Source organism: Hylobates moloch, unplaced genomic scaffold (genome assembly GCF_009828535.3).
Source record: "Hylobates moloch isolate HMO894 unplaced genomic scaffold, HMol_V3 SCAFFOLD_15, whole genome shotgun sequence".
NCBI lineage: Eukaryota > Metazoa > Chordata > Mammalia > Primates > Hylobatidae > Hylobates > Hylobates moloch.
In genome coordinates this window covers 34,107,813-34,116,890 of record NW_026652290.1, presented here as the reverse complement: position 1 = coordinate 34,116,890, position 9,078 = coordinate 34,107,813, and positions in this window count along the sequence as shown.

Here is a 9,078-nt window from a genome sequence, read left to right as displayed (position 1 = left end):
ACCTAGTATTTGCACATCTGAATTTAACAGTAAATCATAAATATAATGGTCACTTTAACAAAGGGAGAATATTGCTCCCTTTTCAGTGATAGGCAGATGCTTGGCCTATCACTGAGAGAGAGTAAGAGTAAGAGATTTATTGAGGGACAACGCTTGTGAGGGATTTATAAATGAGCAGGGCTGTCAGAGCCTGGTGTAGTAGTAACCCCTGTGGAGAAGGGCAGGAAAGAGGGAAGGAAGGAAGACTGGGTAGGCAAAGTCTTAGACTGGTTTAGCTCTCAGAAAACTTTAGCAAAGCTGTCGGGGGGTTCTCCTGCCAAGCACCCATCAGAGAAGATACTCTTCCTGGGAAGGACAGGGCCAGGTGACAGGTGGAAGAACGTGGCCAGCTGACCTCAGGACCTTGAAACTTTGGTTTGGAGACTTAACCACCAGACTTTTGACAAGGTTCCAAATTTCTTTTACAACTATTCAGTCAGTTTGTGAAGAATGTTGAGCCCAGCTCCTTAGCTAACAAAACGATTTTATTTTCCAGGGGCATGCAGAGAGGAAAGGGTAATTTACAGTTCTTGCCTGAACATTTGAGCAAGCTCATTTCTAGAGAAAAACAGTGATAAGGGGAATAAAAACTGGAAGATAGGGTAATAAAATTGCCCCTGTGTAGTATAGACTTTGTCTCTCTCTTTAGAGCTCCGTGTGGAAGGTCAGAGAAGAGTCAGCCATTTTCCTCCCTAGTCTTCATCAAATCTCTTATTCTGTGCTGCTGAGAAGTAATCCTTCCACCCTCCAATGGTCCCTGAAAAGCAGTACAATTGTGCTTGAGAGATTGGACGGGAAGTCTATTCTGAATACTTTTTCCATAAAGTGAAACTTTAGAGATAATTAAAAAGTATAAATTCTTATTACAGGTACACATCACAATCTATTTTCTTTCAAAGACTTATTAATATTTTGAGAAAACCTCAAAATTATTGGCAGCATCATGTTAGTTAAAAAGGTAATAAGGCTGGTCATGGTGGCTCATGCCTGAACTCCCAGCATTTTGGAGGCCAAGGTGGGAGAATTGCTTGAGCCCAGATGTTCAAGACCAGCCTGGGCAACACAGTGAGACCCTATCTGTACAAAAAATAAAAAATATAGCTGGGCATGGTGGTGTGTACCTGTGGTCTCAGCTACTTGGGAGGCTGGAGGTGGGAGGATTGCCTTAACACAGGAGTTTAAGGTTGCAGTGAGCTGTGATTGCACCACTGCACTCCATCCTGGGTGACAGAGTGAGTTTCTATCTTTTAAAAAATGAATAAAAAGGAAATAAACATATTAATATTCTTTCCCAAAATACTAGTTATGTAGTAATAGTCTTCTCAAGGAAATTCATGATGGTTGGCAGGCAGCTTTCCTCATAAATGGGGAGATGGAGTGGTCCATGATGTCACAGGTTATCATTATGTAGTTGGTTATCTGGTTTTTCTTCTTACTTTCAAAAGATGTGTGCTGAGCAATTCTTTTGACAGGCTCTTCCTCTAGTTTATTCCCCATAAATTCCATTATCCTTTTGAACTTCATGTTCTGGGTTCTGTGGAGTGGGGAAGGGCCACAAGCAGTCATTAGGGGATTTGGGTGAGAGAACAAGGGAAAACAAGGAAAACAAATCTGGGAAAAGTTATTTCAGTTCTCTTCATCTCGATATTTGTGATATAGTTGATCTTGCTCACCTAAACTTTACCTATTGTGCCCAGCACTGCAGCTGTGTCTCTGATGTGAGAAACTTCCCACCAGCAGAAGGATCTGGAACTCAAGGCCTGCTGTGCAGATTCTTTTGTCCCACAAGGTGATCACTTGATGTGGTGTTCTCCCCCTTCCCCTGAGAATGGGGCTTCCTGAGAGCTGGACGTCAGTGATTATTATTGCTCTTCTGGGTCTAGCCATTCAGTGGGGCTACCAGGCTCTTGTCTGGTGCTGGGGAATATCTACAAAGAGTCCTGTGATGTGACCCATATTGACGTCTCCCAGCAGTGGATACCAGCACCTGCAGGGGTGGAAGTGGCAGGGAAGTGATGTAGGCTCTGAGATTCCTTGGCTGTAGAATACATTTAGTGTGCTAGCTTTCTCAAATGTTGGTTATGCTAGCAGCGAAGTTGTCATGTGGGCAGACTCAGGACCGTGGTGTTGCAGGCAGTGGTGTTAGCTGTTGTTTTCTTATTTCTGGGAGCAGTGTTTTTCTGCCAAGAGTTGCTGTAATGGTCTGAGTTGAATGGCTACCAGCCCGGAGGTGGAATTTGCAAGAGAGCTCCTGCTGCAGTAGTAGTGGTGGGACATAAGCTTGCTCTAAGTTGACCAGGGTAAGTATTCTTGTTTCTCAGCTCGTAGGTGGGACCATAAAGCTCCCAAGAGTTTATGTCTTTTGTGTTATGCTACCAGGGCTGGTAGAGAAATACCATCTGTTAGGGGCAGGGTTAGGCTGGTCTGAGCTTTCGGCCGGGGCTTGCTATGGCCACTGTGGGGGATGCAGGGGTGGTTCTCAGGCCAATGGGATTATGACCCAGAGGGGAGTATGGCTGTCTCTGCTGTGCAGCAGAATTCGTGGGGGAGTGGGGGATAGCCGGTAGCGAGAGGCCTCACCCAGCTCCCACGCAGTTGGTGAGGTCAGTCTCTCTCCTGCAGTGCCCTGTTTACAGTGCCTAGTTTAGATCCGGGCAGCCTGCGTAGGCACAGAACTCAGACCTGGCTCAGTCCATAGGCTTCCCTGCTGAGAAAGCAAGCACAGCTTTCCTCCTCCTTTTTTATAAATTAACCTCCATTAATACCTCACACAGTTAGGCCATGGTATTCTTTTGTTGAAAATCTATGTTAAGTATCCTCTTGAGGGGACAGGAAATGCTAGAAGTTATCTGCACTTCCCCTGTGTTTTTAGTATTCCCCATTTGGAAATGATTGGCCAGCTCGTCCTTTGATGAGTGGGAGAGGTGGGAAGAAGGAGAGGGAAAGGTGTGGCTGGGTGAAGAGAGGCAGGAAAGGGCAAGGCTGAATGGCCACGGACCAACCTCTATTCTGTGACCCTATTGATGCCCTTGACTAGGCATGTTCCCAGACCAAACCGGAGGTCAGGCTGCTTATTCTCACGGCCCAGTAATGAGATGCAGATGAACTAGGAAAGAAGAGAGTTTAATTCTGTAATTAGGTACAAGGAGAAGGCCTGGAAAATATTGCCACACCAACTCAAAATTACAGTTTTCCAGGGATTATATACCTTCTAAGCTATATGTCTACATGCAAGTGTGCATTCATCCAAAGACATAAGTGATTAACGTCTTCTAATCTATAGTTAAGGTCTGAGTTTTGAAGACCTTCCTTTGGAGCCTCAGTAAATTTACTTAATCCAGATGGGTCCAGGTGCTAGGGTAATAACCCTTATCTTGTCTCCTGCTAAATCATGGAGGTTTATCGAGTTCCTTTAGACCCCCAATAAAACCTGTTTGTGGAGGTCTGGGGAGTTTCTTTAGACCACCCATAAAAACTTGTTTAATCCTTTATGGGTCCTGTTAAGAATTCCTTCATTATTTGTCATGCTTCAAGGTCCAGGAAAGGCCCAGGCGAAACTCTTTGTGGGCTTTTGTTACATTCCAGCCTTTGTATAAGGGCACTGGTTCTTTCAGCTTTTAATATTTAACCACTCAGTCAGTGCTAAAACACTTGTTAGGGAGGGCTGCCTGTTCAACTGTTAATGAGACCTGGCCTGCCACAGGCAGGGCAGAGAATACTACACCAGTCACTCTCACAAACACTTGACAACCTGACCAGCATTGGGCTAATCTCTGAGATCTCTGACTTGCAGCAACCTGCTTGGGTATGTTTACTTCTGTATTATTAAGACATTAACCAAATTGTGTCCTTTGGGTCGGATATATTGCTGCATATGAGAAACAGTCCTGATAGAGAATCTGTTAAATATCTCAGGCCACGTTTTTCTTTTCAGAGAGATCTGTGAATCTCTGATAGTTTGCTTGCTGATCTGAGGCTTGGTCACCCTAATCTTTTCCTATTACTCTTTCTCTTCTCATGAATCTCCAGTGGTACTTAGCATACTAGGTACTAAAGAACTGTGTCTGCAATTAAAATGAAAAAGACCAGGCATAGTGTCTCATGCCTGTAATCCCAGTGCTTTGGGAATCCAAGGTGGGAGGATTGTTTGAGGCCAGGAGTTCTAGACCAGCCTGGGCAGCATAGTGAGACCCCATCTCTACAGAGTAAGAAATAAAAATTAGCCAGGTATGATGATACACATCTGTGGTCCTAGCAACTCAGGATGTTGAGCCAGGAGGATTGCTTGAACCCAGGAGGTTGAGGCTGCAGTGAGCTACGATTGTGACACTACACTCCAGCCTGGGCAACAGAGTGAGACCTTGTCTTAAATTTTTTTTTTTTTTATAAGGAGTGAGTATCCTGCTAGTCAACCTGAAATTCTACTTCCTGCTTTTGTAACCAGGTGTGAGAGGCTGAGGGAGGAGGCCCCCTTAACCCTTAATCCTGAAAGTCTCCACACCCATGAACAATTCCCAGCCCTCTCAACTGGAACAGTGTGGCTTCCACCCTTGTGCTGTGTGTATGGCACAGACACAGTTGACATATTGACATGGTAGTCTGAGTATTTCACCATCTTTCTTGGAGCCTGCAGGGGCTTCCTGATGCTCCTAGGATAAAGTCTAACATTCTGCCATGATCATCAAGGCCCCGTGTGACATGCCCATCTTTCTTTGGGGCATCTTGTCAGTTCTCCCTGAGCTTGTGGCTCTTCACCTCATAGCCCTTCCTTCTTGCCCTGAAATAGCCCCCGTCACCAAGACTGCTCCTGGGTCTCCTTCTCTCTACCCAGTCTCTTGCCTAGTTAAAGCCAGCACATGCTTCACACCTAGGAAGGACCATGTCCTCTCAGGAAAGCTGTGCCGCAGGCCCCAGTCTCAGCTGATCTGCTCTGACCTCTTGAAGCCTGAAACCATCTCACATGGCACTCTCCTCGGTTGGTGACGTGTGTCATGACTTAGTGGACTTTTGCTTCACATGCTAGACCATAAAATCCATAGGGGAAGGGCTTTGCTCACCACTGTATCCCCATTATTCACACAGTACCTGGCCATAGTACGTGTACAATTGAGAATGAACGAATGAATAAATGAAGAATGGCTGTAACTCTAAGAGGAAAGAAACATAAAATCATTTCTTTTTAGCTGCTGGTACATACTTATGGTGCAGGTATATGTGGGGAGAGGGTGTGCTAGGGCCCTTTGCATCTTAGCTTGAATACTCAATTTCCTGGGGCTAGTTCTATTTCTTGCATCTCTGTTCCTGTTAGATTGGTCCCTCCTTGCTTAAGTTGTGGACAACTGGTCGAGTTGCAAAACACTGTGCTTTACATGTGAAAAGCCATCATGGTGGCTTTTCATTCTTGACCCTGATTCTAACGTGTTCCAGTTGCCATGTAGTTTCCACTGGTTGTTGGAAGCCTGAATTTAAATGTGATTTGTGGGTGTTTGAAAAACTCACAGTCCCATGTAATCTCACAGCATTAAACTTCAAAGCTCTTTGAAATACTAAACCTCAAATTTGGCATGTTTAGGTCCTAGTGAGTGGAGAAAAAGGAAGCAGAAAGAGTTTAAACAAAATGACAAAGATTATTTTCTTGACCAAACTTTAGTAAGGCTCTTAACATATCTCCTATACCCCTCTGTGTAATTTTTTGAAAAATCCAGTTTTTGCAAGAAAACTATTAGGTCAATGTAGTAGGAACTCCCTACCCCCAACATCTGATCAGGTTCTTCATCCTCCTCCACCACCCAGGTAATACCTAATCACCCTGGCCTATCTTTAGCAAGAAGCCTGTTAGATCACTGTAGCCAGAACCCATCCCTTTCCTTACCGATGATGTTTCCTCTTAGGAATTTTCTATCCCTCCTTCTCCACCCTTCTGCAAGGCTATAAATTCCCACTTGCCCATGTTATATTAAGAGTTGAACACAATCTCTTCCACTGCAAGACTCCATTGCCATGGTCCCTACACCTATGGAGGTGGTCCTGACTAAAATCTGCCCTACCGTGCTTTAATAAGTGTCATTGAATAATTTTTTCTTTAACAGGACCAACCAATCAACCAACCACCAACCCACCAACCAACCAACCAATTAAAAGTCAGAACTCATTTGGGATCATAGCTGACCCTGGAGTGAATGATTTTTTTTTAAAAACTATCTTTGTATTAGGCCATTTTCATGCTGCTGATAAAGACATATCCAAGACTGGGTAAATTATAAAGAAAAGACTTTAATGGACTCACATTTCCACATGGCTTGGGAGGCCTCAGAAGCATGCAAGTACTAAAGAACTGTGTCTGCAATTAAAATGAAAAAGACCAGGCACAGTGGCTCATGCCTGTAATCCCAGTGCTTTGGGAAACTGAGGTGGGAGGATTCACAAGCATGGTGGAAGATGAAAGGCATGTCTTACATGGCAGCAGACAAGAGAAAATGAGAGCCAAGTGAAAGTGGAAACCCCTTATAAAATCATCAGATCTCGTGAGACATATTCACTATCAAGAGAATGGTATGGGGGAAACTGCACCATGATTCAATTATCTCCCACCAGTCCCCTCCCCCCAACACATGGGAATTATGGGAGCTACAATTCAAGGTGAGATTTATGTGAGGACACAGCCAAACCATATCATTCCTCCCCTGCCCCCTCCCATATCTCATGTCCTCACATTTCAAAACCAATCATGCCTTCCCAACAGTTCCCCAAAGTCTTAACTCATTTCAGCATTAACTCAAAAGTCTACAGTCCAAAGCCTCATCTGAGACAAGGCAAGTACCTTTCACCCATGAGCCTTAAAATAAAAAGCAAGTTAGTTACTTCCTAGCTACAGTGAGGGTACAGGCATTGGCTAAATACAGCCATTCCAAATGGGGGAAATTGGCTAAAACAAAGGGGCTACAGGCTGCATGCAAGTCTGAAATCTAGTGGGGCAGTCAAATCTTAAAGCTCCAAAATGGTCTCCTTTGACTACATGTTCATATCCACTGTGATGCAAGAGGTGAGTTCCGTGGTCTTGGGCAGTTCTACCCCTTTGGCTTTGCAGGGTACAGCCTCCCTCCAGGCTGCTTTCACAGGCTGACATTGAGTTCCTGTGGTTTTTCCAGGTGCACTGTGCAAGCTGTCAGTAGACCTACCATTCTAGGGTCTGGAGGATGGTGGCCCTTTTCTCATGGCTCCACTTGGCAGTGTCCCAGTGGGGACTCTTTTTGGGGGCTTCAACCCCACGTTTCTCTTCTGCACTGGCCTAGAGGAGGTTCTCCATGAGGACCCCTCCCCTGCAGCAAACTTCTGCCCGGACATCCAGGCATTTCCATACATCCTCTGAAATCTAGGTGGAGGTTCCCAAACCTCAGTTCTTGACTTCTGTGCACCTGCAGGCTCAACACCACATGGAAGCTGCCAAGGCTTGGGGCTTGCACCCTCTGAAGCCATGGCCTGAGCTCTACATTGGCCTCTTTCAGCCATGGCCAGAGTGGCTGAGATACAGGGCATGAAGTCCCTAGGGTGCACACAGCAGGGAAGGCCCTGGGCCCAGCCCATGGAGCCATCTTTTCCTTCTAGGCCTCTGGGCCTATGATGGGAGGGGCTGCCAAGAAGTTCTCTGACATGGCCTGGAGATATTTTCCCCATTGTCTTGGTGATTAACATTTGGCTCCTTGTTACTTATGCAAATTTCTACAGCTGGTTTGAAATTCTCCTTAGAAAATGGGTTTTTCTTTTCTATTGCATTGTCAGGCTGCAAATTTTCTGAACTTTTATGCTCTGTTTCCCTTTTAAAATGGAATGCTTTTAACAGCACCCAAGTCACCTCTTGAATGCTTTGCTGCTTAGAAATTTATTTCGCTAGATACCCTAAATCATCTCCCTCAAGTTCAAACTTCCACAAATCTGTAGGGCATAGACAAAACGCCACCATTCTTTCTTAAAACATAGCAAGAGTTACCTTTACTCCAGTTCCCAACAAGTTCCTCATCTCCATCTGAGACCACCTCAGCATGGATTTCATTGTCCATGTTATTATAAGCTACTTTGGTCAAAGCCATTCAACAAGTCTCTGGGAAGTCCCAAACTTTCCCACATTTTCCTGTCTTCTTCTGAGCTCTCCAAACTGTTCCAATCTCTGCCTGTTACCAAGTTCCAAAGCAACTTCCACATTTTTGGGTATCTTTATGGCAGCACCCCCCTCTGCCAGTACCAATTTACTTTATTAGTCTATTTTCACACTGCTGATAAAGACATACCCAAGACTTGGTAAATTATAAAGAAAAAGAGGTTTAATGGACTTACAGTTCCACGTGGCTGAGGAGGCCTCACAATTATGGCAGAAGGTGAAAAGGCATGTCTTACCTGGTGACAGACAAGAGAGAATGAGAGCCAAGTGAAAGAGGAAGCGCCTTATAAAATCATCAGATCTTATTCACTACCATGAGAACAGTATGGGGAAAACCACCTCAATGATTCAATGATCTCCCACGGGGACCCTCCCACCACATGTCGGAATTATAGGAACTACAATTCAAGATGAAATTTGGGGGGGACACAGCCTAGCCATATCAACATTACTTCCTTATACAACAAAATTATTTTCAGTGTTAATCATGAATAGAGACAAATAATAATAATAGTAAAGAAATGTCGTCAGTGAAACTTTTCTTTTATTCAACTTTGTGTATAGACTCAACGCCAGTAAAAAAAATCAGAATGCCAATTTTAATAAAACTAAAATGTCTACAAAAAGTATAAGTCAGACAATTACTAAATCATACCACTGGTGTAATGTTTTATTTTCTTGATTCATTCTTAAATTTTAAAACAAATAATTCACACCTAGAAAAGAGTAAATTTTGTTTTTAAAGTTATTATTCAAAGTCAGTAAACTTCCTGTATGAGCACAACTTTGTACTTACTAAACAAATGTGTGAATGTTGCTGTTCACACTCTTACATTTTACTGTTTTAAATTCTGGATACAACTGAAAACCCCAATGAGAGAATT